Below are 22,737 nucleotides of genomic sequence, written 5' to 3'. Positions count from 1 at the left end.
TCTTTTTAGCACTTTTATTGTAATTGTACAGCTCTTACGTGAATTAGGGTAAAAAAACTATAATTACCTCCTCAAACTTCTTTTTGTAAAATCTTCTAGCTCTAAGTAAAGGACAGTTAAAAAACACATTTAATTAGACAGATCTTTCCAATTAGTGTCTGTGCCTTAGAAAGTCACACAATTATTATTAATTGTTGTTAATTATTAACTCACCCTGATTTAGTAGGCACAAGCACAAAGAAAAAATCAGGTTTCATTCAGTAAAAGTCGCTGCATTTTTAAAATATGTTGCATAATTTAACCCGGTGGGTACTTTTACTTGGCTTGTTTTTTTTTTCTGGCTTGTTAAATATATATTTGAAGGCCAATAAAGGACATGGTTTAAAAGTTCATCACATCTCTTTGATAAAATATGCCGTGTGTAACACTTACAGAGTGGTAACACATATTTTGGTGCTGATTAATGGATGAAAAAGCGGTTTGATGTCTGTAAAAGACGTGCGTCTGTCTGACAATGATTGCCGCTCATTTGTCCAACACTCAGACCATTGGCCACGTCTTCCTCTTCCACTTCATATTTAACTTCCCCTGGCTCTATTAGCTGACAAACACAGCAGGGAACAGTAAACCAGGTCTCGGGGCATCATTTGGTTCCACACAAAGCGTTTGCCTTTGGATGTTGTCTTCCTTTTGAATCAAGGGAGGGAATCCCCAAAATACCCAGATGAAAGATAGATGCCAGAGTGATTTTCCCTCTGATTTGTGTGAAGCTGTTTCATTCCCTGTAGCGAAAAGAATGAAAGGCATGGCTGTGTGTGTGGCACCATGGGATGTTGCTGTGAGTGCTTCATGGTCTTTTTTAAAATCCTGAGTCGTGTACGGAGGCAAAATGTTGAAAACAAATGGTGTAATAATTGTGAGCTCATGATCATGGATAATGCAGAAATGATGTTCTGACACTTTCTTTCTTTCTTCGGATCGCACAAACACACATGAATGTATTCTACTTTGTTGTTGTAAAAACAGAAGCTTGCCTGCTGTTAGCCACGGCTACGACGGTGTCAGCGTCCTCTCTGTAAATGAATATAAATATGATGTTGAGTGGTGCATGGAGCGGCACACTGCTTATTGCTTCATACATCACCACCTGTACTCCATTAACCGATCAACATTCAGAATACACACCATTTCTAGACATCGTGTCATTTCCTCACTTGCTCAAACAGCAGCATTTGTTATGGTGATCCTTTTATTGATCTCTTCGCCCTTCTTCCCTGCTTAAGGCCACATATCTTGCACGTCACCATTTACTTTGCTAGAACAGGAAGGTAATATGTTATTCATTGTCAGCTTGACCTCCTCTCTGCAGATAAATATAACTGTCGTCTATATCGGTCTGCCAATGTGGCACCAAGCTGATCACCAATTCTGAACAGAATGCCATTAAAACCGCAGAAGGGCAGGTTGAGGGAAACTGATACAACTCCTCCATGTTTTTATCTGTCTCTATAGAGCAAAGAGCAGGACTGGGGTGTTTGCCGGGATTCTTACTCGCTGTCGAAGCCATTTAAGTTCACCCTGCATGGGATTTCATTCCTGCTGCTCCTCTCTGTGTACCAACCACAATGCACAAGAAGCCATTGTTCCAAACTACTTGTTAGACTCTGTGGCTTCAGAGTTATTGGTATTGATGAACAGCCTAGATACTCATTTTGTGCTTGCAAATGTGCATCGAGTGCCGATGCTGTGCTGCTATATGATGGTAATGAGATTTGCTTAATTAGTGCTTTTTGGTTCATGAGGGGTGAGGGATCCTTTTATAGGAGCAGCACTTAATTTTCCCCAATCCCTGGGTACTGGAACACGGTGGCAGTGAAGAAGTCTGAGTGTCTTTTCAGAGGCAGTGTGCTGATGCAAATTCATGCTGGCATTTGCTGACAATGGAAAAAAAATCAGCCTCTAATGTTGGCTTGATGAGCCGTCCTGGGAAAAAAAGAAAAAGAGGGGGGTGTCGAAGACTTGATTCACCCCTACAAGCTGTGACTGCACTGCACACACTCTTTGCTCATCACCCCGAGAAAGCGTGATGACCCTCCCACCTCCCCTCCCCTTCCAGGTCTCAATTAAAGTTTGTCGGTGAAATGAGCACAAATTAGTTTTACTGGGCTGCATTTTGGCGGTGTCTTGTGAAAATAAGCGGCGTGTCCTCTGTTCTCGTCCTGTCTCTGGGGCTTTATTCTCTACTTTTAGTCACAGTGTGTCTCAGGGACAGACAGGCGCGCTTAAAACATCACATTAAAGACCCGTGCAGAGATAAGCCTTGGACCTCATGTGGTTTTGTTCCAATAACGCTTTTAGGAATGTGTGCAGATGACAGTGTGGAGAACGTTATGTTTGATAGGTGGTCATTTTGTCAGTTCTGAGGTCTACAATTTGAAGAATTATAACTTTGCTTCCTCTCATAGTTGAATCAAAGGAGACATTCAGCAACACGGGTCATGTAAAGCAGACAGCTTTAGATACATCACTTTGCATTTGAATAGGTATCCATGTGTGTGGTTGCCATAACGTCCTCACATGTTAAAGCACTACTGCATGTTTAGAGCTGACTAACCGTCCGTCTATCCTGCAAATAATCCATCGGGGTTGTGGTAGAAACAGGAGGAGCAGAGACCTCCTTGTCTCCAGCAACTTCCCCCAGGGGATCCCCAGCTGTTCCCATGAGATGTAATCTCTGCAACAGGTCCTGGATAGGCCGCATGGTCTCCTCCCAGATGGCTGCACCTGGTAAAGGGATGCACCCAGGGGGCATCCTAACCAGAAGCCTGAGCCCAGCCTCAGCCGGCTCCTCTAAATGAGGAGGACACTCTACTTTGAGCCCCTCTGGGGCACTAACATGGACGATGGAGGATTTATCACCTCTACTGCACCCAGCCACTGGGGGGGGGGGGATCTAGATGCTCCGCATGGCTTTTGGGGAGCTATCATGTCATCCATTTGTATATACAGTCTATAGGCATATGTGGAGCTACTTGCAGATGTGGACCTAAGCGTGTTCACACCTGTCTGTGATCACATTACCCAGATGGGAATGAGGGCATATTTTTTTCCTTATAACCCCCCCTTTTTTATCCCCACTCCTCCAGCAGATGAAAATCCCAGGTTAATACAACCATCTGTTTAAATACAGTTCTGGAAGATTCTTTTCTCCTGCAAACGTCTGTTCCTTTAATGCCCACATAGTACAAAAACAGATCCCCTTAATTAGAAATGCTTCATGAAATCTGGGCAGCGAGCTCCTTAAATGTAGCCTGTAATATGAGTGGACCCTAATCTCAAAGACATGGAATGGCTTTCTTTGGCTGTGAAACATACCTGGCTCTGTGTGTATGTGTATGTGTGTGTGTTTGTGTACATTTCCCGGCACCATTTATTTTTCAAAGTGGGTTGGATCGTCTTTGTTTCCTGCTGCTACGGACACAAGTAGCCCATGTGAGGTGTGTTTATTTGCCAGATCTGGTGGTGCCCCTCAGGTTCCACGGTCTCACTTTGCCTCACTCACTGTTTATCTTAGTTCAACTCACTCTTGATATACTCTCTTTCAGAAGAGGCTTCTGTTTCACTCTTTCAGTTATGAACCACCACATCTGGCCCAGGACCTGCCAGCAAGTGTTATTGTGGTGGCTGGTATGTGAGTCCTGAAAGTATGGGGGTAAAAAAAAAAAAAATGGAAGTTTCAGTCATTCTTTGGTGCAGATGTGTGGCTCACCATGGATGACATTTGTTTAAACAAGTTATTCCATGATGCCAAAGACCACCTCTGAGTCTGGACGGGGTGTAAAGTATCCTTCCATATCACCCCCCTCAGGTTAACGTCACAAATACTTCAATAAGCAGCCCAGCATTTCCAAATATTCTGACTCTCTTTTCTGTGGAATTCTGCTCACTGGAACAGTGTTGAAACAACCACGTTAGCACTGGATCAATTGAAAATGGGAGTTCGGGTTCAGTGGGGACTTTAGTTGAATTAAATGGAGGTATTTGGGGGTGATGGGGTATGACATTAGCACGTCTTATATTACTGATTTTCCCTCCATTACTGCTCTTCTAAGCACTTTTCAAGATGGAAACCAACAGCTGCATTTGCCAGCTTTTTGTACGCTCGTGGCCCCCATGTAGCAGTGAGAAGGAACAAAAGAATTTCAACGGCCAAAAACTCCTGCAAAAAGATGTCAGTTACCCGAGCTGCAGATTCACACAGGCAGTTGGTGATTCAGATATCAAAGGGTGCCAAAAGGGAATAGAGAAGGCTAAAGACCAGTGCAGCTCTCCCCGGGCAAAGTGCTTAGTCACCACTGATTAGGAAGAACTGTATTTCACTACAAAGATTCAATTCATTATGGGTGGGGATGTAGCCCTGCTGACTAAAGGATTTCTCACACTGTTCTCCGGTTGCGGGGCCACAAGTCCTTGTCCCAAAAAAATGAAATAGGAGCAGATTATTTCAGGTTGTAGGTCAAGGTCGTGTCATGGAATACCCCTCATTTTTTGTTTTAAACCCTTTAATGAAAGTCCAGTCAAAGTCTTTGACATGTTAATCTGCTTTAGAGAACACACAGTGTAATTAGCATGACCCTTTTTGTTGTCTCGTAAGGTATACCATAGATCATGTGTCCACTCACTCTCTGTTCTCAGTTCATTCATTTTCTTTTTAACTTTATCTCCCACTACAAAGCCAAATAAATCTCGCCTGCCTCGAAATAACTCAAGGTTCCAGTCATAATATTGTCAGACGGAATTTGGACTGAGTCAGGAAATTAGGAAAACACTCAGAGAAAGACTGCTGTATTTTCTTGTTACCCAAGGAGCTTTGAGAACACGCATGAGGAAACTTTGAAGGGCTCTGTCAAAGGCTGGATAGTATTGTGATTTATAACGACTTTTCCAGATTTGCTTTTACACAGATATTGAATTTTGAAGGTTTAGAATGAAATGCGAAAACATGCGTTCAATCTCTCAAGCTATGGGAACCAATAATCCTTGATGGAGGAGGAGGAGGAGGGGGAGGAGGAGAATAGATATTTCATCTGGAATACCTCATCCTTACTTAGACTTTCCCCTTGCCTGCCTTGTGCTGTGTTGACTTTTCCAGTCAGAGAGGAAAAATGCGTGCACTCTGGAAATCTGAGGACTCCACGTGGTTACCGCAAGCGGTCGAACCTTTCAGCCAGAGCCAGCGCTCTCATCATTCTGCTATGTGCATTTGCATAACCTGTATGAAGAACCATCTGAATCAGCATTAGCAGGAGCCTCTGAATGACGGAGAGTGTGTTAGAAGTGGCTTCCAGTTCAGTCAAGTAAAAATATTTGGGGCAAACGGACATTGCAACATCTTAACATATTCTTTGCACTGACTGGAGTGCCACATCGTCAGTCTTTTTTTTTGCCTACATCAACATGGAAGTGGCAATGATGGGAGCAAAAGAGAGAGTGACGTGACATATCTGCAGGGAGCAAAGGGAGGAGGTCGAATATACGCAGGAGACAAACACGTTTCAAATTATCCCTTAATATAATAATGACAGTTCATTTTTATGCGCCTTGTAGGGATATAAATTCAGTTCAACCAGAGGAGAGTTCACGACATGAAATTAATATAAGAAAGGATTTATTTACAATGATTTTACAATGAGGCAGGGGAAATTTGATCTGGTGTAGACTCAGACCCTGAATGAGCAGATCCTGGCAAAGCCGCTCAGCAGGAGGGCGTCTGAGCCTGCCCGGAGTGAGGACTCTTGTGAGTCCCCTGGTGGAAGGTGGGTTTAGAGAAGTGGTGGGTGCCTGCAAGATGAGCATGAGGGACAGTGAGGAAAAGCATGGAATTTGAAATGAGAAGAGATGTAATGGAATGAAAGAGCATATGCTGCAATTAGACGGATGAATGAGGAGGAGGCAGCAAGACTAAAGAGAGGCAGGACCAGACGGGCTCAGAAAAGAAAAGAAAACCCTCAGTCCCATCGTTAAATCACTTAAATCGCTGTTCTTAGGATGGTATCAAGCCAGTTTTGCCCATTTGCATCCATCAAAGTATGGTTCTAGAGCAGATTTTTTTCAGATCAAAATGAAAAAAGGACAAATCTAATTTAAATAAACTGTTAGAAATGTTTGGTGACTTGGCACCAAAATTAGGGTTAGAAATGTCGTTCCAGCTCCCCCTGCTCATCCCACTCGAACAAATGTCATGCTAATTCATGTTCCGCATATTTAACCCAATGATGAGTACACTTACTGTTCAAAGTCTGTCTGCACCTGCGAGCTGACGTTAAAAACCTCCTCTGAACTTGCATCACTTGATTGACTCCATTTCCTCCCACAAACATCGATAAACGTGTTGTGTTATTGTCTTACTGATGGGGGTATCTGTTCCTGGCCACCACCTGTCTGCTCTGCCGTACGCCAATCTTACAACCCTGGCTGAGTATTTTTAGAGGAAAACTCTCAAGAGCTCTCCTGAATGTGAATTATGTGCCCCTAGCCATATATAATGAATATGCAATAACCTAATGGGTTGCAAATGAGGGGAAAGTCTGGAAGTCTGCCACCACAGAAATAGCTACTGAAACTTCTGCCATCTCCTGCTTTCTTATCATCGGCTCATGCAGCCTCTTAATTCTGCATCCTATTCACAGCTTATTTATTTTACCCTGACAAGACTGGCACCGGCTTCGTTTCCTAGATGCTTTCTAATTAGGTTCTATTTACATGTATTTACGAAACAAAACTCTAAATGAGCGGTGCCAGCTTGCGAGATTGCTGTTAGACCGCAATTGTTTGCTGAAATTGTGCCTCAACTGACCCTGTCTGGGTTACGTCAGAGAGGCCGGTTCGTCCTGTCCCTGTAACTGTCAGGTTATTTGGGGATATGCAGTGATAAATGATGTGAAAGAACATTTTAATAAGCTCTGAGGTGAAAGATTGGGACCCTATCATTTAAATCAGGTCGAGCATTCCTGTGATCTTTTGATCATGTTTCATATTTTCCTCCCCAGAAAAGAACAGCTTCAACATTTTTGCGATGCAATCGGAGATCTGTGTAGTACATCATCTCTCTGGTCCTTGTGTAGCTGCCTGATATTTGCTGTGTTTAAATCCCAACATAGTGACTTGACACCATCATACCAGAGATATATTACACAGTCATTGACTGAGTGTGTTACCCCTGGCCCCACTTTGTCCTTGATGGCAGCACCCTTCCTTAAACTGTAATTTATTTGTTGTTCACTTGTCACTTTTGTTTGTCATCAACCATGCATTTTGCCTCCAGCAATAGCTCATCCGTTTAGCATTGCTTAAATAAGAAAGATGTTAGCTGGGGAGAGTGATCCCTTCATGTACAGGATGAAATGGTTTTCAGGAAAAAAAAAAACAGGGGCTATTTTGCTGATAAATATGGACGACACAGAGTAGGCTAAACAGTGCTTTCAGCCAAGGATGAGAGAGAGAGAGAGAGAGGTGCAGCAAAGAACAGCAAAAAGACACTACACAGTTTTAGAAATATCCTGTTTCTATGGAGAGGTTACACAACATTTTCTAATAGGTAAACAGAGACCTTCAAAGCAGCATGGCATTCATGTTTTTTTCTGCAACCAATCAATAACCATTAATTGAGTCCATGTCTTATTCTTTAGAAGACCTGGACAGAATCAGAGAAACACATAAGGATGTTGAGTCGATACCAAGTGGGCTTTTATTGGTCTGTCTTTACATTTGAACAACTATAGCATCTATAGTTAGTATTAAGAATATTCACATATGGTGTTTTCATATCTATACCTTCAATTAAATGTTCCTGTTGCAAGGTTTTATTCATTCAGTCAACCGATATGGAGAGAGTGTCCAGCTCATTCACATCAGTGTGCTTAGATCACTCACCTGGTGGTGTTTGCCCCACATAAACCGAGGCACATCGCAGCAACCTAGGTTCAAATCCAGTTTGTGCCTTTGACTGCATGTCGCGCCCCCCCCACACTCTGTCCGTGGTTAAAGGCAGAAATATGTATCTATCACTTACAGTACATTTATGTGCAAAGATTAGACTTTGATGATTCCAGACAAAGATTGTCCAAAATGGAGAGAGACCATCTGAGTGTATTTTACGTGACTCATTGGCCAGGTTTCCACAGTCATAGGGGCTCTGCTCAGATATGTTGGGGTCAAGACGCTGGGAGGAAGAGGTGGGATGAACTGCAAGGTTCTCAATTTACCCCTCAACCTTCTGGAAGACCTAGTATGCGATGGAGGGATTGTATCTCTCAGCTGCCCTAGGAACTCCTCAATATCCTCACTTCGTAATGTGCTGGAGGAGGTGGCTATAGGAAAAAGGGGGTCTGGTTTTCCATGCTTACACTGCTGCACCTGTGACCCGATCCTGAATAAGCACAAGAAAATGGATGGATGGATTTTGAGGCTCGTGATTGCCTCTAAGAAACTAAGTTCACAACTAATTCTGGATTTATTTGTTTGTGACATAAAGGGCTCTCTGACCATGTAAATCGTGTAAAAGCTTAATTGTTCAGTAGTTGTTGAATAATAATTAAGCCCACTTCAAGTTCTTGGTGTCGCTGTGAGCAGGGTTTGAACCTGCGCGGGGAGACCCCATTGGATTTCGAGTCCAACGCCTTAACCACTCGGCCATCACAGCTGCTTTTATTAGTTTTGTTTTGTCAGAATGTGAGAATTTTCTTGACTTCTACTAAACTCCTTTGTTGTTGCGTTTCAGTAGCTTTAGCCAAAATAGATAAACGTGATATGTAACAGCTGCATCTCTCAGACAACGATTTCTGGTCTTTTTCCGTGTGTTTTACAAGCAGAACACCTCACAGAAAAATTGATTAGTCATCTTTTAATTGTAAACCCTTCACGTTGGTTGGGTTCGTTTCCCTGGAATTGCTGATTTCCCCTGATTACACAACCGCTATTGACTGTGAGGAAAACCATGCCTCCCTGTGAGTGAGGAATTTTAATGAATGGAGCCATTCAAGACAACATATATTAAAGGTTTTCCCCTGGGTCTGGGCTGCCAGGCGCTGGTAATCAATTAATATGCATGCCTCAGGCTAAGCCAGGGGCAGAGTGATCACTGATTATTCTGCTAATGGATTTATTTTCATCTCATCCTTCTCACTGCCCTTTAGCTTACAGTTGAACATGAGCTCATGACGATTCTTGAAATATGACATTTTTTTTGTTTTAAGAATTTAGTTGGCAAAATCCATTCATCAGTATCAATAGTAACTTGTGAGTGAGATGGCCCAAGAGGACCGGGTGGGGGGTGGACAGGGCGGGGGAGGAAGTGATAAACTTGGCTGTTGTTCGATAGCATCCAAGAGTGAATAACATGCCCTCATCACAACAGGAAGCTGCTTCTGCTGCCTCCCCGGCCTGCCATGAAGGCAGCTTGTCTCATCTTTATGGTAGAGAGGCCCGGCAGGGGTGGAGGGCAGAGATGTACTGTAGATTCACCCGGGTGATGCTTGTGTTTGCCTGAGGAATGTGAAGTTGACACCCACCATCACACCCACCCTCCACAGCCAGGCTGATGCCTCAGGACAGCCCAGCTGTCAATGGTAATATTTCATAACAACAGCTATGATATTCCAGAACTACAGATACCTGTTGCTATTTGTGTACTGAAGATTCTGCTCAGAGATGTTTTGGTGCCTCCATTAGCTGTGGGAGGACTGGCTGGCCTGTAGTGTGAAAAGAAAGACAGAATATACTGTAAACAGAATATTGTGTAACTCAGTGTCCACACTGTGACTCTGTGTTAAGACAGGAGGCTCAGGTTAACTGTGCAGACTCTCAGATTCTCCCATGAATGGTCAAATAAGTAAGGGTATTACTAACTCTCATATTCACACTGCAGGAGAAATGGAAATTAGGCAGAAAAGCTCGCTCCAGTGGAGACACATGAGGATCGCATCATGTGAAACTGCTGACCCATTGCAGACTGCTGTAATGGTGCTGCAATGAGCTGCATATTTTGTCTTGTCTAGCCATTAGGTCAACGTCTTACACTGTGTGTGGATGTGGTTGCTGTTAGCCACACACGTTGGTATATTATTATTTCTAATATTCTAAATCAGGTTTGATAACAAGAAGTTTGAGGTTTATTTAAATTAGTTTGGCTTATCGAAAGTTTGACAGGTACCACTACTACTACTACCCCCCTACTGATATTTGAGGTGTTTGTTTATGCTTTGGGCAGCCAGTCTAAATTATGAGCTTGAAATGCATCAATTTGCATTACTGTTTGCCTAATAAGATTACTTACTCGCACACACACAGTTTATCCAAAACTGTGCCATCGTCTTTGCCTGCATGAAAAGCTCATTCCTCTCCCTGCATAATTAGCTGGGCTGCTCTGATGCTTTTCAGATGGTTTTGTGACCCATTACATAAACTCCAGTGTCCTTTAAGAAGTAAAGTGCGAATGAAGGAGAGCTTGATGGCCTCAGCTGAAAGACTCTTATCAGTAAATTCATTAGTGCTCTGTCTGGACTACTGCCACTGCAGTCGGGACTCAGACGGACAACCTTGTGGTATAAATATGGTTTTCTTTCCTCTGGACTTTGTGCTGGTTGTTAGCTTCGTCAGGAATCCTCCGACTGTACGACCGAGATGACACAGAAGTCCTAGATCTCTGCAATGCCATAGAGCTGTTCCTGAGAAATGTGCAGCAGGGTGAGAACATATGCGCGTGCCGTCACCGTGTTGCAATGCAGCCATTTGCTGCTCCTGTCACCCTTCATAAATACTCCATGCGGACGCCACTGCAGCTTACAGCATGACTCTATATATCACACCTTCAGCAGCTCGTAAATCACTCACTAATTATCCCAGCAGGCTATTTTAAGACCCTTTCTGCAGTCAGTCTGGATGTTCAGCTTCAACATACTCTTCTCTCTTCTTCCTTCTGCAGGTGTAGCCGTGATGTTAACGGTTTAATGTACTGGCAACTGATCAGCTGTGGATGAAGACCCCGCCTTTTTGGCTGTTTTATACATTTAAGGAAATTTGCAGATTTGGTTGTTAAAATAAACTGCCTGATATCCCTTAGACGAGCACGAGATGAGCAGTCGTCTGCTCTTCGAACACCTTCAGCAGTATTAGGCAGGGTGCCCCACATCATATTTCACACTCAGAGAAATATTCTCTTTATTAGAATGCCAATACTTCCCACTTTAACAAGGCTCAGAGGACTTTCATCGTACTATATCAAGATGACTGGATGATCTGGAAGACTGGTTCCCTGCCCAAAATGTGGGCAGTACTAACGATACACAGATTTCACCGTTTGTTCTTATACATATTTGATCAGTAAACGTACAGTTTTAGAATATCTCTTTTCTACATTCAAGGAGTGTGTACCTCTTGACCTTGGACCTTTGTTTTTCAGGTCCATCTTTACTCAGAGTTGAGTCCACGTATACTCACCTCTGATTTGTTCATTTTCAGTCTTCACAGCATAGCTGTATTGTTTTGTGCCCTGCATTTCACCTCTCTGGCTGAATTCTCTTTCCTACACTGACCCCAGAACCTCACATTTATTTCAAACTCACTGTTGATGTTGTGAAAGTCCATAATAGTCTACAGCCATAGAGTGGCTATATGATATTGTTTCTTCAGCTTGTTGCAGGTACAAGTTGCCAAATAGACTTTGCTTCACTTGATTACACTGTAGAAAGAGTACAGCACCAGCCAGTTTGCACTGCTTCTCTTTTGTGGCTGTTTGGATGGATTTAGGCAACAAAACTACTTGGTTGGGTTTAGGAAAGCTTTACATGATATTAATTCAACTAGAAAAGACTTTGCCACATGAAATGGTGATGAGAGAGGATCTATTAACAAGGTTTTGACAATGAGGCATAGAAAATTCTATTTGCCGCAGACTCAGACTCCCCAAGATATAACCAGGCATGAGCAGATCCTGGCAGAGTGCTCTGCAGGAGCCTGCCCCAGTGAGGACTCCCCTGGTGGAAGGTGCAGTTGGGGATTTGGTGGGTGCCTGCAAGATGAGCAAGAGGAGAATAAAGGAGGAGACATAAAGGAGTAAAGGAGCAGATGCGGTGATTAGGTGAATGAATGCAGAAGGAGTCTGGAAGACGCAAGAGAGTCGGGACCGGACAGGGGTGTGAGAGGACAGACTCAGTTCCATTGTTTATTTAGGCCCCGTTCACACTGGAGAAAGTCGGTCCAGCTAGAGTAGGATTGAATCCAGACAGCCTTTAAGCTGGATTTGTTCAGACCTATTTTCAAATCTGGCTATCACACATGCGTGTCCGGGCCCGCTAGGTGGCGCCTCGTAATATACAGAGTCTGTTCAGGTGGCGATAGGACCGCGTGAGCGCATGCGCCGTGCATTTTTGTTGGTCCCATGACACTCGTTCTTTATTTTTTCTTTCGGGATATATTCAGATTCACGTTGTTCAGATTCTGAAAAATATATCCCGATATATCGGGATACAGCCCAAATCCCGCTCGAGCCGGATTGATTTTCCCTAAACAGGGTATTAAAGTAACCGTTTAGCTACCAAAAGCTCTATTGCATGCTCACTGTCATGCCTTAACAATAGCTGTAACATTTTAAGTATTTTCAAATTTTCTGTTAAATTACAAACTAGATTTATTTTTTAATTCAAAGTTGACAGGACCACTTTTATAAACTCCCAATAATGAGTTAAATTAGGTTTTAAATCACTGCTGATAGTAATAATAATAACTATTGAGAGTGTGTTGTGACATTTCACACTTTTTAACTTTCATAAGCACTTCATTTATGTGACAAAAGGCACGGCAAATTTATCTAATAGCACAGCAACAAGGCAACTCAAAAGCACTTCACTTCTGAAGGATAAAAAACAACTTTAAAAAATCCAGAGAAAGCGAAGTAAAAGTGTGGAACAGGGTCGAAAAGTCTACGAACCACTGAGTGCTTCACAGAGCAGCAGGAGTATTTTGAAGTTTGTTCTCTGAGAGGCAGGAAGCCACTGTAAAGACCTGAGAACCGGAGTGATGTGACTTCATGATCCCATCAACAGCAGGAAATTTAAACTTGAGAAGAGGAAGATGATAAAATCCAATGCACATTGACGTGTTTCTACTTTTTTTTTTTTTTTTAATTAGCTGCCACTGTCACAGATTAATGAAGTATAATGACCAATTTAACGATAATGTGTTAGTCACACACGTAGTGCAAATTCAAATGCAAGAAATTCCATGTTAATGTTTCTGAAGTGCCGGCCTCTTTAATCAGACCTGTGAGTGTGTACATGACATGTTCCAGGTTTGAAATTATGAGCTCAGAGCAGAAGCACCTGACTGACAGTGTGTGAGTGAATCGATTCAGCAGATAATCAGACTCATTGGACAGGAGATGGTTGCTGCCATTCATCATTTAGCCAAAGACACACTGTGCCAATGTGACATCATGTCATTTATCATAACCATACACAGCCTGACTAATGCAAGACAACATAATGACTTTATCAATAACTCATCATCTGTGACCAGTACATCAAAAGCACCTTTTGATTCGCTTCTGGTGAACCCCCCCCCCTGCACACAGATTACAGCTTGTCATGCAAAGGACCTTAATTAGTTAATCAGATCCTTTTCTTTCCAGTGAAGTACACGTCACAGCTGGAGTGTTGTGTCTTCTAACAGTATCAACCATAAAATAAAAAGTGTGTGCCTGAGAGGAGCAGCAGCCACATTAGGCTGAGGAGAATCTAATTACAATGACGATTCACAATTCAGTGGAGAAAGTGCTTGTTTGTGTCCAAAGAAAGGCTCTGGCAGGACATCTTGTAGTCATACAAATGAGATTTTCAGCCTGAGAGATGGGATCATGAAGCTTGAAACCATTTGTCATCTTCTTATTTGCACACTCTGGCTTTTTTTTTTCCTTCCTCAGACAGCGCTATCTGTTAAATTGCAAAGGAAGTAGTCGTGCAGCAGAAACAGAAGGTGATGATGGCTGCTTCCTCTAAGCCATCAGATTCTCTAGATAAGAAAAAAAACTCCAACGTGCTGATAATAGAACGGCAGCTTTATTCTTAAAGTCTTTGACATATCCTGAAGGCTTGTTGTTGCATCGAGGAGCAAAGGTGTTGTTTTGTGGTGTGTTTATTTTCATTTGTATTCTTGTTTTTGTGTGTGTGTGTGTGTGTGTGCGTCTTTTTCATCGGCCTGGTGTCTGTAGTTGCTCATGCTAAGTGGCTCATTTTTCCTTGTAGTGTTCAGCACAAACAAACCACAGCTGCTGATGCCAGAGACATTAAACATCCCTTCCACTGCACCAAGGCATTTTTCACCAGCGGAATCACCCTGACTTCACACAGCTTTGATGGTCTAGCAATATGCGGAATCGCAACAGTTGCCAGCGCAGACAGACATTTATATATATATAAGTGTGAGCACAGCTAGACCAGAGGGAGCAAAATGTGTGCGAGTGTAAGCTTCCACATTTAAACAGAGTCATTGTTTGTTGTTGTCCTCTTTAGGAATTGTTGTTTTTCTTTATTAAAGCAGAAAATTCTTTGCTTTTCCAAGACTAAGGATACAATGTCAAGAACAAATGCTCCACAACTCTCAGACAATAATTCAATATTTATTAGACGTGTCCAAGAGCAGCGAGGGGATGATCTAACCTTCCCATTGAGCAGACCCACACCAAGAGTATTCTATGTTAGCAAGCAAGTTTGGGGAAAATCAATAATTGTTGTCTCTCTGTAATGACTGTAACTAGCAGAAGGGGGCAAGAAAAGTTCTGCATAGTAGCTTTAATATCATTTTTTTAAATAAATTCAACACAGAGAGGGTTAAATAAAGGGGCTGTGGAATGAAGAGTTTATGTGAAACTGCAGTTCCACATACACCCTCTAGAGCAGACCTGGGCAAAGTATGGCCCCCAGGCCAGACCCGGCCCGCTTGCGTCTTTAATGCGGTCCGTGGACCGTGCACTCAAATATTAAACAAAGGCAGTGAAAGTCAGCTGTTGAGCACGGCATTACCCTCCTTGTCTCGTCCACGCTGCTGTACTGCATCATACCATCTACTTTTTGTAGAGACACGGTCGCGCTTTCTACACTTTAAAAATGCTGCGCGACTATGCTGAAATATACGGTAAAGCACCCGGAAACTCCACAGTGCATTCAGATGTTGCTGCGGTGCTGCAGCTGAAATATTTCATTGTCATCTGTTCTTAAAAAGCTCACTTCTTGCCCAACTTTCAGAACTTTAGTTTTAGTTTCTAATGGTTTTCTTCTGTAAAAAAATATCTTCACATTATCTGTGCTGCTCTGCACTGTGTGTGTTTTAACAACCAACATACACTCAGAGTAGACATGGACACACACAGAGGGGACAGAGGAGCGAGCAGTAAATGACAGCAAAAGACTCTTACAATGATGAAAATGCAACAAGAGCATATTTATAAAAGTAGGTACTGTGCCAGTGGTCTCCAATTTATATCACTGTATTATTTATGAAAAGGATATGTGGCTCTTTGCTTTCTTATGGAAGTCTATGTCCACCCCAATAATTGCCCACCCCTGCTCTACAGGTCTGGATGCACAAAAGGGTCAATCATCATAGACCTCAATGTTAAAATGTCCAGCAGCCGAAATAAACCTGCTTACAGAAAACACTTTAAGCCTCGATCATAGACAGCGACATGTGGACCGTGGACAACGCCTCCGTGACATCACACGTAGGCTTCTGAAGCGCTGTTTTAAGGCCCTGTGGGGGGGACGGACTGGAGTCACAGTCCACCTAAACTTCAGCATTACACCTTCATACAGCTTCATATAGCTCCTTGAATACTAAAATGAAGTGGGCAGACTGCGTGCTTGAAATGGAAATGAATGCCATCACATCAATATGTGAGTGTGTCTGTGTGTGCACTGCTGCAATAATGCTGCAGGAAAACTGGAAATAAACGAGCCGCTATCAAAAAACAACAGAAAATTCCATGTGCTCATTAAACCCTCATGAGTCGAGGTTTTGATATACGCTGTTCTCCCTTTTATCTCCGTCCTGCCCCTCCAGCTCACACCTAAAAAAAAAAAAAAAAAAAAAAAAAAAAAAAAAAAAAAGTTCTTTCACCGAGTTAATTGGTGTTATTTTTGCAGCTTTTGTAATAGCCTAAAATGGCCAGTGTGCTCTGCAAAAGAATAGTCTCCCACAAAAGAGGGAGAGAGAGCTTTACTGATAATGTACAGCAGCTCCGTCAAGGCAGCACTCATGCTGTACAGCCCGTCTCTTTACCAAGCACAGCCCCTCCCTTTGCTCTCTCACCATCATCCCTCCTCCATGTTTGTGTTGGGAGGTGGAGCCCTGCTGGCTGTGAAGCAGCTGTCTCTTCTTAGGTTTGGGATTTTCTTCCTCTCTCTATCTCTTTCTTTCCTCCCATTGATCCCGTTTCTTGTCACGTATCCAACCCTGCTTATCCCTCACCCGCCACAAACAGCCATCCACTTCATATCCTTCCCTTCCCTCCATCTCTCAGCGGATTCTACCTGCACAAGTTATCCTCGGCGTCTTTGTTGTAGGTGTGAGAGAGAGAAAGACGTGGAATGAGCTGTAACAACATGTGGCAGGATTAGCAGCCCGCAAAACACAAAATGTCAGAACAAAGCTGATAATTAGTATATTGATATGCTACAGCTGAAATAAAAGCTTTTTGTGTCTGTTTTAACCCATTAAACACATGTTGCTAGGTGATAGGTTTTGCTGATTGATTTCCTGCCGCCCATTATTTTCAGTGCGCTATAATAAAAGTCGCCTAAGGGATTGAAAGTTACTTTGAATGGGCAATCAGTCACGCGGAACATTGAGTTCCCTTTTTTTAAATTGAAATGTACATTAATGGCGCCAAATATATGCCTGTAGCTGCCGGTGGTGCATTCAAGGACACCTAAAGACTCTCTGAAAGCTAAGATTTGTGGGTTGCAGCCCCTAATATCTTTGTCAGGTTGCAACAATTACAACGCAAATCTAAATGTGTCACCAAGGAGAGTGAAAATAACTCTGCAGCACAAACAATACGAAGATGGATTTCTTGTCAAGTCCTGTAAATGTCAAGTTGATTTTCATAATATCCTGAAACAACAAACAAAGGCTGGAAATTTGGCACTAGTGTGATGTGTGGTGTGATTTGTAGTCAATGGGCTAAAACAAGCAAACAAGCACTGGTAAGATATTTGAATAAAAGGTGGATATCCAAAAATGTCAAGCGCACAATATGTGAGGAAAAGATCTGACAGGCTGGTCTTACCTTGTTACCTGGGTTTTGCTGTGTCTGTGATATCTGCCTCTAATGACACTGACAGAGCGAAGCATTGACTCCACGCGGCCACCTGGGTGAATGCACTTCTCCAGACCCTACAATCTGTGCACACTGGTGTGTTTTTAGCCTGATGTCTGCTGGTCGGTATCATGCGTCAGCTGAGGGGGAGCATGCTGCTTTCCAACTTGTCGCTGCAAACCCTGCGGGGCACCAGCATTGTGGCTGGTTTCTGTGAATCAGAGGTGTGCTTGTACCGGTGCGACTGCTGACTAACATCATTTTTTCTTTTTTTTTTTTCACTGTGTCAGACAATAAGGTCTGTTCTCCAAACCTCGCTTAAGGCATGGTTTGTGTCAGGGACAAAGTTTCCACCTTCACATGCTGCTCTCCCTGTTGTTCTTCTCTGAGTATCATCAGTCAGTGTGGTGCATCACAGCCGGCTACAGAATCCACGGACACACCAGTGGGACTTGTTTTGTTTTTTAAAGAAACATTTTGTTTTAAATACTGCAAAAAATTGCAAATGCAGAGCTGGTCCTGACCTCTATGTCGCTCTGCTACTCTGAACTCTGAGCCATGTGAACACAGTCACACCTGAACCACAGCCTCCACAGGTCAGACTAAAAATAACGTAGAGCAGAAGATGAATATTAACATGTGATTCACTGAGCAGGCTCCATCAAATTGGCCTTTTATTATTTTCCATTTAAAGGAAGGGTAGGAGATTTCATTCTGATGCACTTTTTGTTAAATTAGTGTAACTTCTCTTTACAATCCGATAGCAACCGATTAGTTCGGCAGTTTCGCTTTAAAACGAAGAATATGAATCATCAGTGGAAGCTATAAAACGCTAAAAACATCAGCCAATCCTCCGGGTGGACCCTGCGCGGAGTATTGGCTGGTTGTCGCTCTGCGCGCACCAGAGAGGTACGTGCATGATGGCCGAAGTCACAGACCGCAGCTCGTCTTCAGGTAATGCGTGTCCATGTGATCGGGAGGCGTGGCTTCGGGGTGAGCTCCGAGAGAGAAAGGGGCGTGTGTTTACTTTCCAAATCTAGCTGACTCTCACTGAGTTTTCAAAATCTCCTACCCTACCTTTAAGTAAGAAACTATTAATTAATCAATCTCAAACTCAAAATAAATTACATACAACAGAAACAGAAATGTTCTTTTTATGTCATGTATTTGAGTTTTGCCTACATTACCCACAATGCACGTGTGATTCTGATGTGCCATGCTTCTTTTATTCTTTCTTATGACTTGAGACTTCATCACTCCATCAGACGTCACTCCTAAACTTTGATGTGTTAAAGCTTTGGTGTACAAATTGCTGTTTAACATCAATGTGTTTTGGGCCTTTATGGGTGAAATCAATTGTGACACAATCCAGGGAGCAACAGAAAATTTGGTTAAGGGGAAAGAATCTGGCATTTGGTAGCTTGAAGCTGGAGCCTGCTGTGTTTAATTAAATATGCAAGGTGTGTGTTAAACTACACACTTATGTAGTCAGCTCTAATTAGTGTACATTGTAGTCACCAACTACATTTAAAATGCACCTTTCTTCTGTGTTATACAGTATATAAATACATGTTTCTCATGTATTTGTGCACTGTGTGCAGCAGCCTCCATCTGAAAGCTCACTAACTATAAAGGGGTTGGGCTCTCAGTTAAATGAGGGTTGGCAGTTTTTTAGTTAATTAATTTAGTTAATTTTTACACTGAGACTCCATCTGCCGCTGTCTCACCGTTCATTATCCACCTCTTACAAATGTATGAGAAAATTAAATCAATTGGAATTTGAAAAATTAAAAAGAAAATAAAGTGTTAAATGCAGACGGACTTGTCGCCGGTGCTGGACACGCTGTTGTTGAGGCTGGCTCTGGGATCTGTCTGGAGAAATTTGCCAATGCTGCAGTTGTGTCTGACATGACAGCTTTCCTCCCAGGGGTTAAGCATCATTCATATGCATGAGAGCCATGTTGAAGAGACCCGCCGGGAGCCGAGCGCTCTCTGCGATACAGCTAGCGAGGCTTTTTTCAGCCCCGGTCCCTTCCTGCGCAACATTTTAGCAAGAATTCCACGTCTCTCACTTTCCCCTGTTGATACGCCGCTGATACAAACCCCACATGTTCCACGATGAATTTCAAGAAAATAATCAGTACCTCAGCTGCATTTAGAGAAGAAGGCTGAATCGATATCAGAGATGCCCCTCATTTTATTTGAAGCTGGTATTTTTTAAGAGGAAGATGTTTGGAACCATGTTATCTATCATCTGTCTCTTCATAATTCAAATAACCATCTGTCAGTCAAACACCAATGCTAGCTCCTAATTAGACCAGTTCTTTCTCTCACACATGCTTAATACATGATGAGGTCTTGCTGTACCTGTGCAGTAATTTCTTGTGCAATAACTGACCCGTCTGTTCATAAACACACTTGAATAACTACACTAAGTGATGTTGCACCTTCATTATTTATTTATCACCCCACTCTTTGATCATTTAGAGGTGTCCTTCTTCTGATTGGTCATTTTTCAAACTATCCACACTGCACATGGACTCTTCATCAGCACACCATCATTTTTTTATTGATATTATAATGACAGTCAACATGTTCCCCTAACCCTAGTATGGGTGCTTGTGCAGGACACCATCCAGGCCTCTCTGTGTGGGTGGGGGGTGGGGGGGGGGGGGCGTGGCACTTGAAAAATGAGGCGTAATAAAGGATCCACAGCAGAGATGTGTAAACAAATTATGTGTACGCTCATCAAGGTTATTTGGCACAACATGTCAGGGAGAGAATTAGATTTTGGCACACAGACCATTAGCTGTAATTTGTTGAGGTTCGTTCAGTTTTGGCAAGATTCCACTTTGCTGCAGATTATGTCCTCATTATGCAGTAATGGTTGCGCTGTAGCCTCACAGCAAAAAAAAAAAAAAAAAAAGGTTCTGGGTTCAAACCTACAGGCCAGCTGGCCTTTCATGTGCCTGTGGTTGGTTTTACCTGGGTACCCTGGCTTTCTCCTACATTACAAAGACTCTACTTTGGCTGTTGTGTAGTTGTTTGTCTCTCTGTGACAGACTGGAAATCTGTCCAGTGTGGGTTAGGCTCCAGAACCCCCCACAACCCTTGTACAGGACAAAGTGGGTTAAGAAAATGGAAGCAAAATTTAAAATTTGTCCTGAAGGAAGGTGCTTCTAGCCTCCAAGCTGCTGCATAAGCTGGAGGAAGTGGCTGAATAGAGGGGTTTCTCTGCTTAAGCCCCTGCGACCTGACCCTGAATAAGCAGAGGGAAATGGATGGATGGATGTCCGCATTGTAAAATAGAAAAATTAGCATCCATACATGTGAGCGTCTCTTCTCTGGTATGCTGGGAATTTACAGGAATAATTGTGCACCACGTGTTTTCTTCTTTAAGGGCCAGAAATGTCTTAGCAGTGGTTCAACCATTGGTTTCTAAATTCTTCCACTGTTTGTCTGTATTTCCAACATTCTGCTCTAACCAATAAAGTAGGAGGAAGTCCAAATGCCACTAACACTTGAGCAGACTGTAGGTGATCATAACAGTAACAAGCCACACAGGGTGAGCACATTGAGAGGCGACAAGGCGACGCTAAACGGAAATATTTCCTTAATCCTACGTATGACAAGTCGTCCCGTGATCTGGAGCGGCAACGGAAATTCAGAGAGACTTGAATGTGGTATCTCGCTTATTTAAAAGAAAGGAAGCTGTAAAGTGTGAAATGCTAAAGGCACAGTTGCCGTATTAACAGGCCAATCAGGCAGACTGTGGTGGAATTGTGAAATTCAATAATTCAGAGAGAAATTACTCTTCAGAGGGGAAATGTGAATAATTCAGGGTATTATGACTTAAAAGAACTATCAGCTGCATACAGAATGGAGTGGAATTATGATTAATTCAACATCTGGATTAATAGCGTTTCAGTTAGAGCTTCGGTTTACATCAGCGGCTGTGGCTGCCTCTTTAACCCTTTACCCACTGCAAAAAAAAAAATGGAGGGAAGGAAAGGCGTCTGCTGAGCTCCGAGTCAAGGAGTTTGACTTTTGTGGGTGACGGCACAACTCTGTAAGAGCAGGCTGCTGTTAAGCAGTTGGGATAATTGAAGGAGACTCGTCTGGTGCACTGTCCATAATCAGTCGTAAATGTGGAAGGGGGGGATAGTCATCACAGCCGGCTCGGCGGGAGGCCCGTCAGTGATGAAGCTGCATATCATGGGGGTAAATATGAAGAAGCACTGAAGCAGTTATGTGATGAAAATGTAAACAGGATGAGGAAATAAATCTGCAGAAGGAGGTGGAGGAGATGAAATTGTGGCCAGAAGGTCAAAGATTCCAATCAGAGAAGTGAGTGGAGAAAGGCAGCGAGCAAAACCCCTCTGTCATCACCAACCGTCTGCTTCCTTTTGACTGCCTCAAGTGCCCTTGAGCAATACTCAGCTGTGATGCTGAAGTGGCAGAGCCTGTACTGTACTGATTTTCAGTTTGTTTGGTGCAGTGTGTAACTTTTGTTATGGATGTCCCAGCACCAGAAAATCGGGTAGATCCTGGAGTTCCATATTTTTTTGTTGCATATTTTAATATTCCATTTGAACCTTTCAAGCATTGACAGTCATATAAATGATTTTTTCCCCCTATAATTACACTTTTTTATTCAGCCTGTCCTCACAAGCCAAACATGAGGTTGATATTTCAGTCCTTGGAAACAGATCAAGTGCGCTACGTTTCAATGTTTACGGGGCGCGACCTGTTGCCATGGTAGCCAAAAATGGCAGCAGTAGAAGGGAACAGTCATGTAAAATGCATATTAATGTTACTAATATATGTTTTTTTTTTAAGACAACCCTTTATTAGTTAGTGAGAATGAAGCTTAATAGGGAGTGAAAACGAGACCCCAGACCGCTGCCTGCACCACCACTGTTTTGGCCGTCCAGCATAAATGTAACCATGTGTCGTATCTGGGGCAGATGTATTATTGACTAAATGTGGCTTTTTTTTAGTGATGAAATGTTGCCTTTTTTACACCTACACCACAGTATCTGAACGATCAAATTGGATTTTTTTCCTCATATTTTGCATCCTTTTTTTATGTTACAGTATTACACTACATCAGAGCTAATGTAGATCTGTGGATGGTGCTGCCCAGACCGTCGGAGCTAGGCCTCCCACTTGTTACAGCAAGGCTCATAAATAGGCCGAGTTATCTGTCAGTGTGTCCATATGATGCTGCTTCTGTCATTGCTGGTGCAATTGTAGCAAAGCAACAAATCATCAGAATGTGGGATGATAATACAACATGAGGTTAAAGGCTTTTGGTGCATTTCCAACCTCGGGGCTTCTACTCTGATCAGAGCCGAGCACAGTACAGA

The 22,737-nt window shown here is 42.8% G+C and overlaps 1 protein-coding gene and 1 non-coding gene across 2 annotated transcripts in view; one reads left to right on the top strand and one right to left on the bottom strand.

Moving 5' to 3' along the window:
• Positions 1–22,737, top strand: part of LOC114446068 (neural cell adhesion molecule 1-like) — a 220,654-nt gene that overhangs the window by 88,371 nt on the left and 109,546 nt on the right.
• trnas-cga (transfer RNA serine (anticodon CGA)) lies at positions 8,620–8,701 on the bottom strand. Its single transcript has one exon. It is a non-coding gene; the product is annotated as a tRNA-Ser (tRNA).

This window comes from Parambassis ranga, chromosome 14 (assembly GCF_900634625.1).
Source record: "Parambassis ranga chromosome 14, fParRan2.1, whole genome shotgun sequence".
Classification (NCBI taxonomy): domain Eukaryota; kingdom Metazoa; phylum Chordata; class Actinopteri; family Ambassidae; genus Parambassis; species Parambassis ranga.
This window is presented reverse-complemented; position numbering and strand designations above follow the sequence as displayed.